Source organism: Arachis ipaensis, chromosome B9, assembly GCF_059453495.1.
Source record: "Arachis ipaensis isolate K30076 ecotype BB chromosome B9, ASM5945349v1, whole genome shotgun sequence".
NCBI classification, from domain to species: domain Eukaryota; kingdom Viridiplantae; phylum Streptophyta; class Magnoliopsida; order Fabales; family Fabaceae; genus Arachis; species Arachis ipaensis.
Window position 1 is genome coordinate 122,000,866 of NC_142444.1, and position 22,772 is coordinate 122,023,637.

General features: G+C 38.2%; 2 non-coding genes across 2 annotated transcripts; both read right to left on the minus strand.

Annotated features, from left to right (window-relative positions):
- Positions 1–287: 287 nt before the first annotated feature.
- Positions 288–395, minus strand: LOC148546152 (small nucleolar RNA R71). The gene has a single exon (XR_015901748.1). It is a non-coding gene; the product is annotated as a small nucleolar RNA R71 (small nucleolar RNA).
- Positions 396–7,283: 6,888 nt separating this feature from the next.
- On the minus strand, positions 7,284–7,387 carry LOC148546153 (small nucleolar RNA R71). Its single transcript, XR_015901073.1, has one exon. It is a non-coding gene; the product is annotated as a small nucleolar RNA R71 (small nucleolar RNA).
- Between the last annotated feature and the right edge of the window lie 15,385 nt (positions 7,388–22,772).

Below are 22,772 nucleotides of genomic sequence, written 5' to 3' on the forward strand. Positions count from 1 at the left end.
ATTTTGAGCTGAAACCTCAGCTAGTTTCTCTGATGCAACAAAACTGCAAGTTTCATGGACTTCCATCTGAAGATCCTTTTCAGTTCTTAACTGAATTCTTGCAGATCTGTGATACTGTTAAGACTAATGGAGTAGATCCTGAAGTCTACAGGCTCATGCTTTTCCCTTTTGCTGTAAGAGACAGAGCTAGAATATGGTTGGACTCTCAACCCAAAGACAGCCTGAACTCTTGGGATAAGCTGGTCACGGCTTTCTTAGCCAAGTTCTTTCCTCCTCAAAAGCTGAGCAAGCTTAGAGCGGATGTTCAAACCTTCAGACAGAAAGAAGGTGAATTCCTCTATGAAGCTTGGGAAAGATACAAGCAGCTGACCAAAAAGTGTCCTTCTGACATGCTTTCAGAATGGACCATCCTGGATATATTCTATGATGGTTTATCTGAGCTATCAAAGATGTCATTGGATACTTCTACAGGTGGATCCATTCACCTAAAGTAAACGCCTGCAGAAGCTCAAGAACTCATTGACATGGTTGCTAATAACCAGTTCATGTACACTTCTGAGAGGAATCCTGTGAGTAATGGGACGCCTATGAAGAAGGGAGTTCTTGAAATTGATACTCAGAATGCCATATTGGCTCAGAAAAAAATATTGACTCAGCAAGTCAATATGATTTCTTAGAGACTGGATGGAATGCAAGCTGCATCCAATAGTACTCAAGAGGCATCTTCTGAAGAAGAAGCTTATGATCCTGAAAACCCTGCAATAGCAGAGGTGAATTATATGGGTGAACCTTATGGAAACACCTATAATCCATCATGGAGAAATCATCCAAATTTCTCATGGAAGGATCAAAAGCCTCAACAAGGCTTTAATAATGGTGGAAGAAATAGGTTTAACAATAGTAAACCTTTTCCATCATCCACTCAGCAACAGACAGAGAATTCTGAGCAGAATCCATCTAGCTTAGCAAACTAAGTCTCTGATATATCTAAGGCCACTGTGAGTTTCATGAATGAAACAAGGTCCTCCATTAGAAATTTGGAGGCACAAGTGGGCCAGCTGAGTAAGAAGATCACTGAAATCCCTCCCAGTACTCTCCCAAGCAATACAGAAGAAAATCCAAAGAGAGAGTGCAAGGCCATTGATATTACCAAAATGGCCGAACCCAAAGAGGGAGAGGAGGACCTGAATCCCAGTGAGGAAGACCTCCTGGGATGTCCAGTGATCAATAAGGAGTTTCCCTCTGAGGAACCAAAGGAATCTAAGGCTCATCTAGAGACCATAGAGATTCCATTGAACCTCCTTATGCCCTTCATGAGTTCTGATGAGTATTCCTCTTCTGAAGAGAATGAGGATGTCACTGAAGAGCAAGTTGCCAAGTTCCTTGGTGCAATCATGAACCTGAATGCCAAATTATTTGGTATTGAGACTTGTGAAGATGAACCTCCCTTGTTCACCAATGAACTAAGTGATCTGGATCAACTGACATTGCCTCAGAAGAAACAGGATCCTGGAAAGTTTATAATACCTTGTACCATAGGTACCATGCTCTTTGAAAAGGCTCTGTGTGACCTTGGTTCAGGGATAAACCTCATGCCCCTCTCTGTAATAGAGAAACTGGGAATCTATGGGGTGCAAGCTGCTAAAATCTCATTAGAGATGGCAGACAATTCAAGAAACTAGGCTTATGGACAAGTAGAGGACGTGTTAGTAAAGGTTGAAGGCCTTTACATCTCTGCTGATTTCATAGTCCTAGACACTGGAAAGGAAGAGGATGAATCCATCATCCTAGGAAGGCCTTTCCTAGCCACAGCAAGAGCTGTGATTGATGTGGACAGAGGAGAATTGATCCTTCAATTAAATAAGGACAACCTTGTGTTTACAACTCAAGGATCTCTCTCTGCATCCATGGAGAGGAAGCAGAAAAAGCTTCTCTCAAAGCAGAGTTAACCAAAGCCCCCACAGTCAAACTCTAAGTTTGGTGTTGGGAGGCCACAACCAAACTATAAGTTTGGTGTCAAACCCCCATATCCAAACTCTAAGTTTGGTGTTGGGAGGTCTCAACAAAGCTCTGCACATCTGTGAGGCTCCATGAGAGCCCACTGTCAAGCTATTGACATTAAAGAAGCGCTTATTGGGAGGCAACCCAATGTTTATTTATTTTTGGTTTTCATATTTTCTTAGGTTCATGATCATGTGGAGTCACAAAATAAACGAAAAATTTAGAAACAGAATCAAAAACAGCGGAAGAAAAATCACACCCTGGAGAAAGTACCTGTCTGGCGTTCAACGCCAGAACAAAGCATGGTTCTGGCGCTGAACGCCCAAAATGGGCAGTATCTGGGCACTGAACGCCCAAAATGGGCATCATCTGGGCGCTGAACGCCAGAATTGCACCCTGGAGAAGAGCTGGCGCTGAACGCCCAGAACAAGCATGGTTCTGGCGTTCAACGCCAGAAATGGGCAACAAATGGGGGTTGAACGCCCAAAATGGGCACCAACCTGGCGCTGAACGCCCAGAGTTGTGTGCAAGGGCATTTTACATGCCTAATTTGGTGCAAGGTTGTAAATCCTTGAACACCTCAGGATCTGTGGACCCCACATGATCATCTCAGAATTTGTGGACCCCACAGGATCCCCACCTACCTCCATTCACTCTCTTCTCTCTTCTCAATCATCCTCTCTTCCCAATAAACACTCTTCCCCAAAACCTTCACCAATCACCTCAATCTCTCTTCCCTATCACCACTTCACCACTCACATCCATCCACTCTTCCCCATAAACCTACCTCATAAACTCCACCTACCTTCAAAATTCAAAATCAATTTCCCACCCAAACCCACCCTAAATGGCCGAACTTACCCCCCTCCCTTCCCTATATATAGCCCCCCATTCTTCTTCATTTTCACACAACACAACCCTCTCTTCTCTTCTTGACCGAAAACACATCTCCCTCTCTCCTCCATATTTTCTTCTTCTTCTTCATCTATTCTTTCTTCTCTTGCTCGAGGGCGAGCAATATTCTAAGTTTGGTATGGTAAAAGCATAAGCTTTTTGTTTTCCCATTACCATTGATGGCACCCAAGACCGGAGAATCCTCTAGAAAAGGAAAAGGGAAGACAAAAACTTCCACCTCAAAGTCATGGGAGATGGAAAGGTTCATCTCCAAAGCCCATCAAGACCACTTCTATGATGTTGTGGCCAAGAAGAAGGTGATCCCCGAGGTCCCTTTCAAACTCAAAAGAAATGAGTATCCGGAGATCCGACATGAAATTCAAAGAAGAGGTTGGGAAGTTCTAACAAATCCCATCCAACAAGTCGGCATCCTAATGGTTCAAGAGTTCTATGCCAATGCATGGATGATGAGCGGATAATTTATACGCTTTTTGACATTGTTTTTAGTATGTTTTTAGTAGGATCTAGTTACTTTTAGGGATGTTTTTAATAGATTTTTGTGTTAAATTCCCATTTCTGGACTTTACTATGAGTTTGTGTGTTTTTCTGTGATTTCAGGTATTTTCTGGCTGAAATTGAGGGACTTGAGCAAAAATCAGATTCAGAGGTTGAAAAAGGACTGCTGATGCTGTTGGATTCTGACCTCCCTGCACTCAAAGTGGATTTTCTGGAGCTACAGACCTCGAAATGGCGCGCTTCCAATTGCGTTGGAAAGTAGATATCCAGGGCTTTCCAGCAATGTATAATAGTCCATACTTTGGCCAAGAATGGATGACGTAAACTGGCGTTCAACGCCAGCCTTCTACCCAAATCTGGCGTCCAGCGCCAGAAAAGGATCCAAAACCAGAGTTGAACGCCCAAACTGGCACAAAAACTGGCGTTCAACTCCACAAATGGCCTCTGCACGTGCAACACTTAAGCTCAGCCCAAACACACACCAAGTGGGCCCCGGAAGTGGATTTATACATCAAATACTTACTCATGTAAACCCTAGTAGCTAGTTTATTATAAATAGGACCTCTTACTATTGTGTTAGGCATCTTGGATCAGCTTTTAATCTTTGGACGCCTGGTTCTTAGATCACAATAGGGGGCTGGCCATCTCGGCCATGCCTGGACCTTCACTTATGTATTTTTATACGGTAGAGTTTCTACACTCCATAGATTAAGGTGTGGAGCTCTGCTGTTCCTCAAAGATTAATGCAAAGTACTACTGTTTTCTATTCAATTCTTCTTATTTCTCTTCTAAGATATCCATTCGCACCCAAGAACGTGATGAAGGTGATGATTATGTGTGACGCTCATCATCCTTCTCCCTTATGAACGCGTGCCTGACAAACACTTCTGTTCTACATGAATTAAGCTAGAATGAGTATCTCTTAGATCTCCTAACCAGAATCTTCGTGGCGTAAGCTAGAATGATGGCGGCATTCAAGAGAATCCGGAAGGTCTAAACCTTGTCTGCGGTATTCTGAGTAGGATTCAATGATTGAATGACTGTGACGAGCTTCAAACTCGCGATTGTTGGGCGTTAGTGACAGACGCAAAAGGAGGGTGAATCCTATTCCAGCATGATCGAGAACCGACAGATGAATAGCCGTGCCGTGACAGGGTGCGTGAGCATATGATTCACTGAGAGGAGGGGATGTAGCCACTGACAACGGTGATGCCCTTGCATACAGCCAGCCATGGAAAGGAGTAAGACTGATTGGATGAAGACAGCAGGAAAGCAGAGGTTCAGAGGAATGAAAAGCATCTCCATTCTCTTATCTGAAATTCTCACCAATGAATTACATAAGTATCTCTATCCCTATTCTATTATTAAATTTCGAAAACTCCATTATCACTTTATATCTGCCTGACTGAGATTTGCAAGGTGACCATAGCTTGCTTCATACCAACAATCTCTGTGGGATTCGACCCTTACTCACGTAAGGTATTACTTGGACGACCCAGTGTACTTGCTGGTTAGTTGTATCGAAGTTGTGACAATTATGAATTAAGATCAAAGCACCAAGCTTTGGAGCCATCACCAGGGATTGTTCGAGCCTGGACATCACAATTTCGTGCACCAAGTTTTTGGCGCCGTTGCCGGGGATTGTTCGAGTTTGGACAACTGACGGTTCATCTTGTTGCTCAGATTAGGTAATTTTCTTTTTGTTTTATTTTCAAAAATTTTTCAAAAAAATCTTCTCACCTGTTTTTGAAAAAAAAAATGTTTTCAAAAATATATTTTTCTTCAAAAATTTTAAGAATGAATTCTAGTGTTTCATATAATATGTTTTAGCTTGACTGGCCATGAAGCCATGTCTAATTCCCAGGATTTTGATTGAGGACTATGAATTCATTACTTCCTTTTTCCCAAATGTTTTCAAAAAAATTATACAAAAATCCAAAAAAAAAATTAGAAAATCATAAAAATCAAAAAAAAAAATATTTTTTTTTGTGTTCTTGTTTGAGTCTTGAGTCATGTTATAAGTTTGGTGTCAATTGCATGTGCATCTTGCATTTTTCGAAAATTTCATGCATTCATGGTGTTCTTCATGATCTTCAAGTTGTTCTTGGTAAGTCTTCTTGTTTGATCTTGATGATTTTTTGTTTTGTGTCTTTTCATGTTTATCATATGCATTCTTGAATTCTTAGTGCGTAAGCATTAAAGAATTCTAAGTTTGGTGTCTTGCATGTTTTCTTTGCATTAAAAATTTTTCAAAAATATGTTCTTGATGTTCATCATGATCTTCATAGTGTTCTTGGTGTTCATCTTGACATTCATAGCATTCTTGCATGCATTCATTGTTTTGATCTAAAAATTTCATGCATTGCATAATTTTCATGTTTTCATAAAAATTCAAAAAATCAAAAAAATATCTTTCCCTTTTTTCTCACATCAAATTCGAAAATTTGAGTTGACTTCTTCAAAAATTTTTAAAATCAAGTTGTTTCTCATGAGTCAAATCAAATTTTCAATTTGAAAATCTTATCTTTTTCAAAATCTTTTTCAAAAATCAAATCTTTTTCAAAATTCTTAGTTATTTTCGAAAATTTCAAAAATATTTTTCAAAAATCTTTTTCTTATTTTTATACCAAATTTTCGAAAATAACAATAACAATTAATGTTTTGATTCAAAAATTTCAAGTTTGTTACTTGCTTGTTAAGAAAGATTCAAACTTTAAGTTCTAGAATCATATCTTATGATTTCTTGTGAATCAAGTCATTAATTGTGATTTTAAAAATCAAATCTTTTTCAAAACTAATTTCAATCATATCTTTTCAAAAATATCTTCTTATCTTTTTCAAAAATTTGATTTCAAAATATCTTTTCTAACTTCCTAACTTCTTATCTTTTCAAAATTTGTTTCAACTAACTAACTAACTTTTTGTTTGTTTCTTAACTTTTTCAAAACTACCTAACTAACTCTCTCTCTCTAATTTTCGAAAATATCTTCCCTCTTTTTCAAAAATTTCTTTTTAATTAACTAATTATTTTTATTTTTATTTTTTATTTTAAAAATTTTCGAAAATTACTAACATTTTTCAAAAACCATTTTCGAAAATCACTAACTCTTTTTCAAAAATATTTTCGAAAATTCTCCCTCTCCCATCCTATTCTATTTATTCATTCATATCCTAACATCTCATCTCACATCTCTGCCATCCTCACAATTGTGTTTCTTCCATTATATCACATTCTTTGTCTCTCCCTCTTCTTCTACTCACACAGGGATCCCTATACTGTGGTATAAAGGATCTCTATTATTATTATTATTTTTCTGTGCCTTCTTCTTTGTCATATGAGCAGGAGCAAGGACAAAAACATTCTTGTTAAAGCAGATCCAGAACCTGAAAGGACTCTGAAGAAAAAATTAAGAGAAGCTAAAATACAACAATCCAGAGATAACCTTTCAGAAATTTTCAAACAGGAAAAGGAGATGGCAGCCGAAAATAATAATAATAATATAAGGAAGATGCTTGGTGACTTCACTGCACCTAATTCCAATTTACATGGAAGAAGCATCTCCATTCCTGCCATTGGAGCAAATAATTTTGAGCTGAAACCTCAATTAGTTTCTCTGATGCAGTAGAACTGCAAGTTTCATGGACTTCCATCTGAAGATCCTTTTCAGTTCTTAACTGAATTCTTGCAGATATGTGATACTGTTAAGACTAATGGAGTAGATCCTGAAGTCTACAGGCTCATGCTTTTCCCTTTTGCTGTAACAGACAGAGCTAGATTATGGTTGGATTCTCAACCTAAAGACAGCCTGAACTCTTGGGATAAGCTGGTCACGGCTTTCTTAGCCAAGTACTTTCCTCCTCAAAAGCTGAGCAAGCTTAGAGCTGATGTTCAAACCTTCAGACAGAAAGAAGGTGAATCCCTCTATGAAGCTTGGGAAAGATACAAACAGTTGACCAAAAAGTGTCCTTCTGACATGCTCTCAGAATGGACCATCCTGGATATATTCTATGATGGTTTATCTGAGCTATCAAAGATGTCACTGGACACTTCTGCAGGTGGATCCATTCACCTAAAGAAAATGCCTGCAGAAGCTCAAGAACTCATTGACATGGTTGCTAATAACCAGTTCATGTACACTTCTGAAAGGAATCCTGTGAGTAATAGGACGCCTATGAAGAAGGGAGTTCTTGAAGTTGATACTCTGAATGCCATATTGGCTCAGAATAAAATATTGACTCAGCAAGTCAATATGATCTCTCAGAGTCTGCATGGAATGCAAGCTGCATCCAACAGTACTCAAGAGGCATCTTCTGAAGAAGAAGCCTATGATCCTGAGAACCCTGCAATAGCAGAGGTGAACTACTTAGGTGAACCTTATGGAAACACCTATAACTCAACATGGAGAAATCATCCAAATTTCTCATGGAAGGATCAAAAGCCCCAACAAGGCTTTAATAATGGTGGAAGAAACAGGTTTAGCAATAGCAAACTTTTTCCATCATCAACTCAGCAACAGACAGAGAACTCTGAACAAAATGCTTCTAATTTAGCAAATCTAGTCTCTGATCTATCTAAGGCCACTGTAAGTTTCATGAATGAAACAAGGTCTTCCATTAGAAATCTGGAAGCACAAGTGGGCCAGCTGAGTAAAAGGATCACTGAAATCCCTCCTAGTACTCTCCCAAGCAATACAGAAGAGAACCCAAAAGGAGAGTGCAAGGCCATTGACATAAGCGCCATGGCCGAACCTGTGAGGAAAGGAGAGGACGTGAATCCCAAGGAGGAAGACCTCCTGGGACGTCCAGTCATCAATAAGGAGCTTCCCTCTGAGGAACCAAAGGACTCTGAGGCTCATCTAGAGACCATAGAGATTCCATTGAACCCCCTTATACCCTTCATGAGCTCTGATGAGTATTCCTCTTCTGAAGAGAATGAGGATGTCAATGAAGAGCAAACTGCCAAGTTTCTTGGTGCAATCATGAAGCTGAATTCCAAATTATTTGGCATTGATGCTTGGGAAGTTGAACCTCCCTTGTTCATCAATGAACTAAGTGATCTGGATCAACTGACATTGCCTCAGAAGAGACAGGATCTTGGAAAGTTCATAATACCCTGTACCATAGGCACCATGATCTTTAAGGCTCTGTGTGACCTTGGTTCAGGAATAAACCTCATGCCCCTCTCTGTAATAGAGAAACTGGGAATCTATGGGGTGCAAGCTGCTAAAATCTCACTGGAGATGGCAGACAGCTCAAGAAAACAGGCTTATGGACAAGTAGAAGATGTATTAGTAAAGGTTGAGGGCCTTTACATACCTACTGATTTTATAGTCCTGGATACTGGAAAGGAAGAGGATGAATCCATCATCCTAGGACGACCTTTCCTGGCCACAGCAAGAGCTGTGATTGATATTGACAGAGGTGAAATATTCCTTCAATGGAATGAGAACTCGCTTGTGTTTAAAACTCAAGGATCTCCCTCTGCAACCATGGAGAGGAAGCAGAAAAAGCTTCTCTCCAAGTAGAGTCAACCAGAGCCTCCACAGTCAAACTCCAAGTTTGGTGTTGGGAGGCCACAACCAAACTCTAAGTTTGGTGTTGAACTCCCATATCCAAACTCTAAGTTTGGTGTTGGAGAGTCTCAACAAAGCTCTGCACATCTGTGAGGCTCCATGAGAGCCCACTGTCAAGCTATTGACATTAAAGAAGCGCTTGTTGGGAGGCAACCCAATGTTTATTTATCTAACTATATTATTCTTAGTTATGTGTCTTTATAGGTTCATGATCATGAGGAGTCACAAAATAAATATAAAAATTGAAAACGGAATCAAAAACAGCAGAAGAAAAATCACACCCTGGAGGAGCATCTGTCTGGCGTTCAAACGCCAGAACAGAGCATAGTTCTGGCGCTGAACGCCCAGAATGGGAGCATCCTGGCGCTGAACGCCCAGAACAAGCATGGTTCTGGCGTTCAACGCCAGAAATGGCAGCAAATGGGCGTTGAACGCCCAAAATGGGCACCAACCTGGCGCTGAACGCCCAGAGTTGTGTGCAAGGGCATTTTGCATGCCTAAATTGGTGCAGGGATGTAAATGCCTTGACACCTCAGGATCTGTGGACCCCACAGAATCATCTCAGGATCTGTGGACCCCACAGGATCATCTCAGGATCTGTGAACCCCACAGGATCCCTACCTACCTCATCATATCTCTTTCCATTCATAATCATCCCTTCTATTTTCCATTTACCACTCACATCCATACACCCACTACCTTCAAAATTCAACATCTCTCTCCCACCCAATCCCACCCATATGGCCGAATACACACTCCCATCCATCTCCTCCATATCTTCTTATTCTTCTATTCTTTCTTCTTTTGCTCGAGGGCGAGCAACATTCTAAGTTTGGTGTGGTACAAAGCATAGCTTTTTTGTTTTTTTTTTTTCATAACCATTGATGGCACCTAAGGCCAGAGAAGCCTCTAGAAAGAGGAAAGGGAAGACAAAAGCTTCCATCAAGGGTCTATAGCTCAGTGGTAGAACATTTGACTGCAAATCAAGAGATCCCTGAGATACCTCAGGGGATACATTTTCTTCCACAAAATTATTGGAAGCAACTAAGGGTGGAACATCAATAGCACTCCATCATCCTTCATGAAATCAGAGAAGATCTAAAAGCAATGAAGAAGGAGCAGCAAAGACAAGGAAGAGACATAGAAGAGCTCAAGGACATCACTAAGGTGGACTCATTCCTTGTTCTTACTTTCTCTGTTTTTCGTTTTCTATGTTATGTGCTTATCTATGTTTGTGTCTTCATTACATGATCATTAGTAGTTAGTAACTTTGTCTTAAAGTTATAAATGTCCTATGAATCCATCACCTCTCTTAAATAAAAAAAATGTTTTAATTCAAAAGAACAAGAAGTACATGAGTTTCGAATTTATCCTTGAACTTAGTTTAGTTATATTGATGTGGTGACAATGCTTCTTGTTTTCTGAATGTATGCTTGAACAGTGCATATGTCTTTTGAAGTTGTTGTTTAAGAATGTTAAATATGTTGGCTCTTGAAAGAATGATGACTAGGAGACATGTTATTTGATAATCTAAAAAATCATAAAAATGATTCTTGAAGCAAGAAAAAGCAGCAAAGAGCAAAGCTTGCAGAAAAAAAAAATAGAAAGAAAAAGCAAGCAGAAAAAGCCAAAAGCTCTTAAAACCAAGAGGCAAGAGCAAAAAGCCAATAACCCTTAAAACCAAAAGGCAAGGGCAAATAAAAAGGATCCCAAGGCTTTGAGCATCAGTGGATAGGAGGACCTAAAGGAATAAAATCCTGGTCTAAGCGGCTAAACCAAGCTGTCCCTAACCATGTGCTTGTGGCGTGAAGGTGTCAAGTGAAAACTTGAGACTGAGCGGTTAAAGTCAAGGTCCAAAGCAAAAAAAGGAGTGTGCTTAAGAACCCTGGACACCTCTAATTGGGGACTTTAGCAAAGCTGAGTCACAATCTGAAAAGGTTCACCCAATTATGTGTCTGTGGCATTTATGTATCCGGTGGTAATACTGGAAAACAAAATGCTTAGGGCCACGGCCAAGACTCATAAAGAAGCTGTGTTCAAGAATCATCATACTAAACTAAGAGAGTCAATAACACTATTCGAAATCTGAAGTTCCTATAGATGCCAGTCATTCTGAACCTCAATGGATAAAGTGAGATGCCAAAACTATTCAAGAGGCAAAAAGCTATAAGTCCCGCTCATATGATTGAAGCTCTGTTTCATTGATAGTTTGGAATTTATAGTATATTCTATTCTTTTTATCCTATTTTGATTTTCAGTTGCTTGGGGACAAGCAATAATTTAAGTTTGGTGTTGTGATGAGCGGATAATTTATACGCTTTTTGACATTGTTTTTAGTATGTTTTTAGTAGGATCTAGTTACTTTTAGGGATGTTTTTAATAGATTTTTGTGTTAAATTCCCATTTCTGGACTTTACTATGAGTTTGTGTGTTTTTCTGTGATTTCAGGTATTTTCTGGCTGAAATTGAGGGACTTGAGCAAAAATCAGATTCAGAGGTTGAAAAAGGACTGCTGATGCTGTTGGATTCTGACCTCCCTGCACTCAAAGTGGATTTTCTGGAGCTACAGAACTCGAAATGGCGCGCTTCCAATTGCGTTGGAAAGTAGACATCCAGGGCTTTCCCGCAATGTATAATAGTCCATACTTTGGCCAAGAATTGACGACGTAAACTGGCGTTCAACGCCAGCCTTCTACCCAAATCTGGCGTCCAGCGCCAGAAAAGGATCCAAAACCAGAGTTGAACGCCCAAACTGGCACAAAAACTGGCGTTCAACTCCACAAATGGCCTCTGCACGTGCAACACTTAAGCTCAGCCCAAACACACACCAAGTGGGCCCCGGAAGTGGATTTATACATCAAATACTTACTCATGTAAACCCTAGTAGCTAGTTTATTATAAATAGGACCTCTTACTATTGTATTAGGCATCTTGGATCAGCTTTTAATCTTTGGACGCCTGGTTCTTAGATCACAATAGGGGGCTGGCCATCTCGGCCATGCCTGGACCTTCACTTATGTATTTTTATACGGTAGAGTTTCTACACTCCATAGATTAAGGTGTGGAGCTCTGCTGTTCCTCAAAGATTAATGCAAAGTACTACTGTTTTCTATTCAATTCTTCTTATTTCTCTTCTAAGATATCCATTTGCACCCAAGAACGTGATGAAGGTGATGATTATGTGTGACGTTCATCATCCTTCTCCCTTATGAACGCGTGCCTGACAAACACTTCTGTTCTACATGAATTAAGCTAGAATGAGTATCTCTTAGATCTCCTAACCAGAATCTTCGTGGCGTAAGCTAGAATGATGGCGGCATTCAAGAGAATCCGGAAGGTCTAAACCTTGTTTGTGGTATTCTGAGTAGGATTCAATGATTGAATGACTGTGACGAGCTTCAAACTCGCGATTGTTGGGCGTTAGTGACAGACGCAAAAGGAGGGTGAATCCTATTCCAGCATGATCGAGAACCGACAGATGAATAGCCGTGCCGTGACAGGGTGCGTGAGCATATGATTCACTGAGAGGAGGGGATGTAGCCACTGACAACGGTGATGCCCTTGCATACAGCCAGCCATGGAAAGGAGTAAGACTGATTGGATGAAACAGCAGGAAAGCAGAGGTTCAGAGGAACGAAAAGCATCTCCATTCTCTTATCTGAAATTCTCACCAATGAATTACATAAGTATCTCTATCCCTATTCTATTATTAAATTTCGAAAACTCCATTATCACTTTATATCTGCCTGACTGAGATTTGCAAGGTGACCATAGCTTGCTTCATACCAACAATCTCTGTGGGATTCGACCCTTACTCACGTAAGGTATTACTTGGACGACCCAGTGCACTTGCTGGTTAGTTGTATCGAAGTTGTGACAATTATGAATTAAGATCAAAGCACCAAGCTTTGGAGCCATCACCAGGGATTGTTCGAGCCTGGACATCACAATTTCGTGCACCAATGGATCACCAAGAACCATGATCAAATTAAGAACCCGGATCCAAAGAACTATGTTACAATGGTTCGGGGGAAATACTTGGATTTTAGTCCGGAAAATGTGAGGTTGGCGTTTAACTTGCCTATGATGCAAGGAGATGAACGCCCCTACACTAGAAGGGTCAACTTTAATCAAAGGTTGGACCAAGTCCTCATGGACATATGTGTGGAAGGAGCTCAATGGAAGATTGACTCCAAAGGCAAGCCGGTTCAACTAAGAAGATTGGACCTCAAACCTGTGGCTAGAGGATGGTTGGAGTTCATCCAACGGTCCATCATCCCCACTAGCAACCGATCTGAAGTTACTGTGGATCGGGCCATCATGATTCATAGCATCATGATTGGAGAAGAAGTAGAGGTTCATGAAGTCATCTCCCTTGAACTCTACAAAATAGCCGAAAAGCCCTATTCTGGGGCAAGGCTAGCTTTTCCTCATCTTATCTGCCATCTATGTTACTCAGCTGGAGCTTCCATAGAAGGAGACATTCACATTGAGGAAGAGAAGCCCATCACTAAGAAAAAGATGGAGCAAGCAAGAGAGCCCATTCATAGAGCTCAAGAGGCGCAGGAAGCTCATCACCATGAGATCCCGGAGATGCCTCAAATGCATTTTCCTCCACAAAACTATTGGGAGCAAATCAACACCTCTCTAGGAGAATTAAGTTCCAACATGGGACAACTAAGGGTGGAACATCAAGAGCACTCCATCATCCTTTATGAAATAAGAGAAGATCAAAAAGCAATGAGGAAGGAGCAACAAAGACAAGGAAGAGACATAGAAGAGCTCAAGGACATCATTGGTTCCTGAAGAAGGAAACGCCACCATCACTAAGGTGGATTCATTCCTTGTTCTTATTTCTTCTGTTTTTCGTTTTCTATGTTACGTGCTTATCTATGTTTGTGTCTTCATTACATGATCATTAGTAGTTAGTAACTATGTCTTAAAGTTATGAATGTCCTATGAATCCATCACCTCTCTTAAATGAAAAATGTTTTAATTCAAAAGAACAAGAAGTACATGAGTTTTGAATTTATCCTTGAACTTAGCTTAATTATATTGATGTAGTGACAATGCTTCTTGTTTTCTGAATGAATGCTTAAACAGTGCATATGTCTTTTGAAGTTGTTGTTTAAGAATGTTAAATATGTTGGCTCTTGAAAGAATGATGACTAGGAGACATGTTATTTGATAATCTGAAAAATCATAAAAATGATTCTTGAAGCAAGAAAAAGTAGCAAAGAACAAAGCTTGTAAAAAAAAAAAAAAAAGAGAAGAGAAAAAGCAAGCAAAAAAAGCCAAAAGCTCTTAAAACCAAGAGGCAAGAGCAAAAAGCCAATAACCCTTAAAACCAAAAGGCAAGGGTAAATAAAAAGGATCCCAAGGCTTTGAGCATCAGTGGATAGGAGGGCCTAAAGGAATAAAATCCTGGCCTAAGCGGCTAAACCAAGATGTCCCTAACCATGTGCTTGTGGCGTGAAGGTGTCAAGTGAAAACTTGAGACTGAGCGGTTAAACTCAAGGTCCAAAGAAAAAAAAAAAGAGTGTGCTTAAGAACCCTGGACACCTCTAATTGGGGACTTTAGCAAAGCTGAGTCACAATCTGAAAAGGTTCACCCAATTATGTGTCTGTGGCATTTATGTATCCGGTGGTAATACTGGAAAACAAAGTGCTTAGGGCCACGGCCAAGACTCATAAAATAGCTGTGTTCAAGAATCATCATACTGAACCAGGAGAATCAATAACACTATCTGAACTCTGAATTCCTATAGATGCCAATCATTCTGAACCTCAATGGATAAAGTGAGATGCAAAAACTATTCAAGAGGCAAAAAGCTATAAGTCCCGCTCATATGATTGAAGCCATGTTTCATTGATAGTTTGGAATTTATAGTATATTCTCTTTTTTTTATCCTATTTGATTTTCAGTTTCTTGGGGACAAGCAACAATTTAAGTTTGGTGTTGTGATGAGCGGATAATTTATACGCTTTTGGGCAGTGTTTTTAGTATGTTTTTAGTGGAATCTAGTTACTTTTAGGGATGTTTTCATTAGTTTTTATGTTAAATTCACATTTTTGGACTTTACTATGAGTTTGTGTGTTTTTCTGTGATTTCAGGTATTTTCTGGCTGAAATTGAGGGACTTGAGCAAAAATCAGATTCAGAGGTAGAAGAAGGACTGCTGATGCTGTTGGATTCTGACCTCCCTGCACTCAAAATGGATTTTCTGGAGCTACAGAACTCAAAATGGCACGCTTTCAATTGCGTTGGAAAGTAGACATCCAGGACTTTCCAGAAATATATAATAGTTTATACTTTGCCTAAGTTTAGATGACGCAAACTGGCGTTCAACGCCAGCTCTCTGCCCAATTCTGGCGTCCAGCGCCAGAAACAAGTTGCAAAGTGGAGTTCAACGCCCAAAATGGCACAAAAGCTGGCGTTCAACTCCAAGAATGACCTCTCCACGTGTAGACTTCAAGTTCAGCCCAAGCACACACCAAGTGGGCTCCGGAAGTGGATTTATGCATCAATTATTTACTTCTGTAAACCCTAGTGACTAGTTTATTATAAATAGAACTTTTTATCATTGTATTCGTAGACTTGGTTACTCCGGTTCCCCTCTGGGGCTGAGACCAATGAACTCCATTATCACTTATGTATTTTCAACGGTAGAGTTTCTGCACTCCATAGATTAAGGTGTGGAGCTCTGCTGTTCCTCAAAGATTAATGCAAAGTACTACTGTTTTCTATTCAATTCAACTTATTCCGCTTCTAAGATATTCATTCGCACTTCAACCTGAATATGATGAACGTGACAATCATCATCATTCCCTATGAACGCGTGCCTGACAACCACTTCCGTTCTACATTAGATTGAATGAGTATCTCTTAGATCTCTTAATCAGAATCTCCGTGGTATAAGCTAGATTGATGGCGGCATTCATGAGAGTCCAGAAAGTCTAAACCTTGTCCGTGGTATTCCGAGTAGGACTCTGGGATTGAATGACTGTGACGAACTCCAAACTCGTGAGTACTGGGCGTAGTGATAGACGCAAAAGGATAGTAAATTCTATTCCAGTATGATCGAGAACCTCCAAGATGATTAGCCATGCAGTGACAGTGCATCGGACCATTTTCACAGAGAGGAATAGGATGCAACCATCGACAAGGGTGATGCCTCCACACGATTAGCCGTGCTGTGACAGAGCATTTGGACCATTTTCCCGAGAGGATTGAAAGTAGCCATTGGCACCGGTGACATCCTTACATAAAGCCAGCCATAGAAAGGGGTAAGACTGATTGGATGGAGACAGTAGGAAAGCAGAGGTTCAGAGGAACGAATGCATCTCTATGCGCTTATCTGAAATTCTCACCAATGATTTACATAAGTATTTCTATTTTTATTATTTATTTTCGAAAACTCCATAACTGTTTTATATCCGCCTGACTGAGATTTACAAGGTGACCATAGCTTGCTTCATACCAACAATCTCCGTGGGATTCGACCCTTACTCACGTAAGGTATTACTTGGACGACCCAGTGCACTTGCTGGTTAGTTATGCGAAGTTGTGAAGATATGTTTAGACCATGGTTCTGTGCATCCGTTTTTGGTGCCATCGCCAGGGAATCAATTTCGAACAATAATTCACAATCTGAGTAACAATTTCGCATACCAAGAACGTAGCATGAAGGAGAGATTAGGAACTCCGGTGGAAAATGAGAAATGCGATTTTTTACTAGAATAATTGGAGGAAGTCGTAATTGTTGAAGAGGAAGAAGTGGTTGAAGACTTAGGAGATGTTGAGAGTCCATGGGAACCTCAAGTCATAGAGCCTCCTTCCAAGTAGCTTGAATTTGATGATGAGGAGAGTGTACAAACTCCAAAGCATATCATGGTTGAAGACTTTGAGGAGATTGATCAAGAGATGGATTCAATAATTGACGAATTTCTTACTACAATTGAATCATCCCCTATTGGACTTGAAAAAAGGGTTAAGGAAGAAGGTGCACAACTTCCAAGGCATGTTTTCTATGAAGAATTAGACGGAATAGATCAAGAAGCAAGTTCTCTTGGTGATGATGATCATGAATCAAGCCATCCTAGTAATGAATTTGCATCCACAAGTGAAATCCTTGAGCTAGAAGAGCCTTCTCCCAATGACATTAAAAGCGACGTTGAGGTAGATTTCTCTCAATCTCATATTTATGATTTGAGTGACGGAGAAGAGTTGGATGAACTCGGTGAGGAAGAGCTTGAAAGGTGGAAGTCCTTCGGCAAGGTTGGACAGGAGTTGAATATGCTTTGTCAAGATCGTTGGAGACTTCTCTACCTAGGTTGCCGTTTACTCCGTCATTTGAGTGGGTAAAATTTATCTCTATTAGATTTACTGTCCCACTTGAGTATGGTATTCTTGAAACGGATGGCCAACTTAGGAGGCTTTGTCGAATTAAGTGTAAGAGAAGGATGTTTAGTGGTTGGAGTTGTAAATCAAGACTCATCAAGTTTGAGATTTCAAGAGCTAGATGCAAGGGTTGGACTAGTGATCAATTGGTTGGATCTAAGAGAAGAGTTTGGTACTTCATTGAGAATTCGGATTGCTTGCCACCCGGTTGGAACAATGATGATTCACTTAAAGACGGGTGTAGAAACAAGATTTGGGATTCCGGCATACAAGAGGATCAACTTTGGGAGCTCAAAGCTTGTGAAGAATTTCATCAAGGCTTGGTAAATTCACTTGGAAATGTTGGAGCTTATTGGAACTCCAAGCGTTGGTGGAAGTTTCAAGATGAGTTCAAGCACAAGCCACCATGACAAGGAGCTCATCAAATGTCCAACTTAAGGACTTTAACTAAAAGTGCTAGGTGGGAGACACCCCACCATGATAAATTTTTCTATTTTGCCTCTTTTAATTATATTAGTAATAAGTTAAATTTTCATTTTTAGTTAGGTTTATTTAGTTTACATTGTGATTTCGCTTGTTTATTAATGTTTGACATTACTTTGGTAGCCTGTTAATTTAAAAAAAAAAAGGCTGTCACGCGTACGCATTGACGCCCAAACTTGGTTCGTGCCTAACCCGTGCTGGAAGGGCGCGACAGCGCAGCCTGGATGGAGAGTTGTGCCAGGACCGCGCTGGAGCGGCGCAAGGCGTATAGCCAACCCCACGCGTGCGCGTCATTGACGCATACGCGTCATTTGCGTTTTTCATCATCCATGCGTAGGCGTGGACGACGCATGTGCGTCGACTCAAAATTTTAATGGTCCAGTACTTCAAACAGAGAGTTGGGCAGGAACTGTGCGCGTGTTGTGGGAGGAGCACAATTCACACCCATGCGTACGCGTGACCGACGCGTACGCGTCACATCCTCATTCTGCAACCCACGCGTACGCATGGGCGATGCTTACGCGTCGCTTTCTATTTTCCATCTTTCATCTTTCTTCTCTCCTTTCTTCTTCTTTCTTCTCTCCTTCCTCTTTCTTTCTACCTTTATTCTTCTTCATTCCTTTCCCTTCTCATCTTTATTCTCTGTCATTTATTGCATTTTAACTTTGATTGCTTGTTCTTATTTTCTTTTCTAAGTTTGATATTATACTATTGGTGTTGAATTTCTTACTTCACTGTTGCATATTTTGTGCATTGTTTTGGGTGCTTCTTAACTTGTTTGCTATTTAGTTGATATGCCATTTGCTTCTATTGTTGTCTCACTTTCATGTTGTAGCTACCATGTAGTTGAGAACCTCATTACTATTTGACATTAGCCCACTTATATTTTATTTGTTTGCAAATCTTTGTTTGTGGGTTATTCTTCTTCTTTTTCCTCTTCTTTCATGATGGCCACCAAGAGGGGAAACAGAACAATTCTAAATGGGGCGACAAACAAATTCCTCTATATAATTTTTGGAGAAAGTTCATCAGTTGTAGCAACCTGTCCACTTCTACATCTTTGCATGCACCGAGGACGGTGCAATCTTTAAGTGTGGGGAGGTCGATGCCGACTTCCGTGGGTTAGTTACTTTCTTTTCAACACCAATGTTTAGTTTTCTTTATTAATGAGTTGTTGCATTGTATGATAGATTGCATGGTTAGTTAGTTACTTGTATTTAGCTACTACTTGGTTGAAGTAATGCTTTTTTTAAGAAACCTTTTATAGCATTTCACTAATTTGAATTAAAAATTTTGTTGAACTTGCCTGAAGAAATTTAATTTGGAACATGTTTTAGAGCTCGAACACACAAAACCAGTGAGATTTTAAGCCTATTTGATTGGTTGTATTTTATCAACCAATATTCTGTTTTGGTGTGTGTTGTTCTCTCTAAAATTGTGATCTTTCTCTTGCTTGATTCTATATTTCCATTGCCTGATGTATGCATGCACTTATGTGATTGAGGCTTTTGTTTCACTAAGCTTACATACCCATATAGCCTTATCCTTTTCATTATCCCTTGAAAACTAATGTTGAGCCTTTTTAACCCCATTTATTCTTTACTTTAACTCATCACTAACTCTAAAAGAAAAATAATAATGTCCTTAATTTGAATCCTTGGTTAGCTTAGACTAGTGAGAGTGTTCATGATTTAAGTGTGGGAAAATTGATTTGGGAACATTTGGTCTGAGAATTGAGTATTGTATAATTTTGGTGAATTTGTGAAAAAGATAGTTAAGCACATATTCTTGCATTCAATACCTTAATCATATGCATTGAAAAAAATAAAAGGAAAAAAGGAAAAATAAAAAGAAAAAAAATATAATAATAATAATAAGGGGAGAAAATGCCCCAAAGTAAATGGTGGTAGCAATACATATTGTAAGGTCCCACATCGGTTGGGGAGGGGAACGAAGCATACCTTATAAGGGTGTGGATACCTCTTCCTAACATTACGCGTTTTGACGAGTGAGTATGGGGGCTTCGGCTATCATCCCTATCGTCAAAAGCAAAACCGTGAGGCCTTGTGTGCCAAAGCGGACAATATCGTGCTAGCGGGTGGTCTGGGCTGTTACAGATGGTATCAGAGCCGGAGCCCGGATTGATGTGCCAGCGAAGGCGCTGGGCTCCCTTAGGGGGGTGGATTGTAAGGTCCCACATCGGTTGGGGAGGGGAACGAAGCATGCCTTATAAGGGTGTAAATACCCCTCCCTAGCATGACGCATTTTGACGAGTGAGTGTGGGGGGCTTCGGCTATCATCCCTATCGTCAAAGGCAAAACCGTGAGGCCTTGTGTGCCAAAACGGACAATATCGTGCTAGCGGGTGGTCTGGGCTGTTACACATATGTATTGTACTCATATTTGGGATGCATGAATATGTGGCAAAAGATAGTTAATGGGTAGTTAGATTTTGTATTCTGATTACATGGATTGTCTTAAGTTAGGTGGGAAGTTTCGGTTAATCAAGGATTCAGATTTTAGTCCACTTGACCAAATACAATCCTACCTTGACCCGAACCCCATTACAACCCTTAAAAGACCTCTTGATATATGTATCTGTGCATTTATTCTTTGTTGATTGGTAGAAGAAGAGCATGTCTTAGAAAGCAAGATTAGTAGAGAATTGAGAGAATCGAACCTCAAACACTTGAGTGATTAGAGTGTTTACACTTCTAGTGAGGGTTCGATGCTCGATTCTTTGTTCTCGGCTTTCACAAGCTTTCTTCTTGCAAGTCTATTTGTACTTCATTTTATGATTTGAATTAGTCGAATCCAGTTCATATTCGTTCTTAAAAGATTTATTTACTTTTAACCAAGTAGGTAGAAGCATTTAACATTTAGTTGCATGCATATAGATAGGTTGCATTTCATACATTCTACCATTCCTCTTCACTCTTATGGTTCTCTTGAACTTAGCATGAGGACATGCGAATATTTAAGTGTGGGGAGATTGATAAATTAATAAAATAATATAATTCAAATAAATTTATAAAATTATAAAAAATATATTAAATTTATAATTGAATATAATTAAAAAATAATCCTATAATATTATTTACATAAAAAATATATTGTTGTTATTGTTGTTGTTATTATTATATGTATATTTTTTTATTTTATTTTATTTTAAATTTTTAGCATTTATTTTTCTAATATATATTTTCACATCTCTTATTTTAAATATTTATTCTATATAATTTGGAGAGAATTTTATATTGTAATTAATAATTAATTAAAATAAAGATTTAATTATTTAAAAAAATTAATTTTAAGTTAATTTTTATAATTATCAATATAAATATTAATTAGTTTTCTATCTCTTCCTTTAAAAATTAATTTTTTAAATAATTGAATCTTTGAAGAGGAAACAACGCTCTAATTTTTAGAGGAAAAGATTGAATTTCAATTCCAATAAAAGAGTAATATATAATATATTATGGTTGTAAAATTAAAAATATATAATAGATAATAGATAATAAATTAATAATAAAGAACTTTTAATAATCCAACATTTAATGGATTTTCAGTTTTTAATGTCACCCACTCAATAGAACTTTTTTTTTCTTTACATAAAACCCCACTACTTTATCCTACAGTCATTCCTAACATATAACGTGATCAAATCTACTACCAACCTGCATGCTATTCTTCACATATCATGTGTTTATAAGTCAATTAAATTTTAACCATTTTTAGTCACTATAACCTTGATCACCAAAAAATTTCTCATTCTTTAATACTTTAATTACCTATTCATTTTCTGCATGCGTACAATTAAAAAAGGATTTTTTTTTCTTAAATAATAATTTAAATATTTTATTTATAGATATAGATAATTTACAGTATATTTATCAATTTTTTTTTATTTTTACATATTTTATTTACTGTGTAAACAAATTAAGATTATTTTTATCTCGTTTACAGTATAAACAAGATAAGATACAAATTTATTTCGCTTTATTTCGTTTACAAATGAGATCGATATGTAGAATTTGGAAAAATACACATATGTAGTTTAGAGTGTAAACGATATAAATTCGTAATTATCTCAATTACATTGTAAATGAGATATGTGTATTTGTAAATATAAAAATATAATGTTTGAAAATAATAAAATTATTAATAATTTAATTTGGACCAATTTAAAAAAAAAATCCATATAGTTTGTCACTACTTAGATCGACTTTAATTAATTTATATCTCATCTATATTTTAAATTTTAAATTTTAAATTAGTAACTTTGTTTGTTTATACTATTTTCTTAAAAATGGAGCGTTTAAAATAATAAGAAAGATAGGCAGTTTCAAATAACAGAAAAGATGGACTGTTTTAAAATAATAATAAAGACAATCAATTTTAACTCACTGTGGACGACTGGGCGTATCACGTAACTTAAATTTGTCCATTTAAAATCAGCACATTATTTTCTAGAAACCAACACATTTAAATTAGTACTCAACAAGAATAAACAAAAATAAAAAAAAATTAAAAATTTTGGTAAATAAAATTTCAACATATTTAAGTTAAATTTAAAATTTTTAATATAATAAAATTTTTAAAATTTTTCATGCACTCTTCTTATTCTTGAGTACTAATTCAAATGTATCCGTTTCTACAATAATTTTTAATTTTTAATACGTGTGCAGATTGGTATTAAATAAAATTTTTAATGTAACAAAATTCTTAAAATTTTTATATTTTTTATTTTTTTTAAGTACTAATTTAAATGTGTTGGTTTTTATGATGCACGGACACTAACACAGATACGGGACATGACACGACACGGGACACACCGACACACAAATTTTAAAATCTGATAAGATACGAGAAATCACATATATATAAAATATAAATTATTTTTCAG